We start from the raw sequence: 419 nt of genomic DNA on the forward strand, positions 1-419 counted from the left end.
TCAACACCAATGGAAGCAGCAGTAGACATTTGAGGATGTATTGCATTAGGCAAATCCGCTGCAAAAGACCTTTTCAAAAGATGAAGAGCAAAGATGTCTCTGTGAAGACTAAGGTGAGCCTAACCCAAGCCATGGTATTTTCAATCACTTGTTATGCATGTGAGAGTTGGACAATGAATAAGAAAGACTGAAGAATAGTTGATGCTTTTGAGTTGTGGTGTTGGAGAAGAATGCTAAGAGTCTCCATGGTCTGCTAAAAGGACTAACAAATCTGTGCTGGAGGAAGTGAAGCCAGAATGTTCTTTGGAAGCAAGAATGGCTAAACTTTGTCTCACCCACTTTGGTCATGTTGTCAGAAGGAACCATTCCCTGGAGAAGGATATCATGCTTGGTAATCAGAAGGAAGGTTGGGCAATCCT

This window comes from Orycteropus afer, unplaced genomic scaffold (assembly GCF_000298275.1).
Source record: "Orycteropus afer afer isolate SDZICR_OR568_19922 unplaced genomic scaffold, OryAfe1.0 scaffold00270, whole genome shotgun sequence".
In the NCBI taxonomy this organism is placed as follows: domain Eukaryota; kingdom Metazoa; phylum Chordata; class Mammalia; order Tubulidentata; family Orycteropodidae; genus Orycteropus; species Orycteropus afer.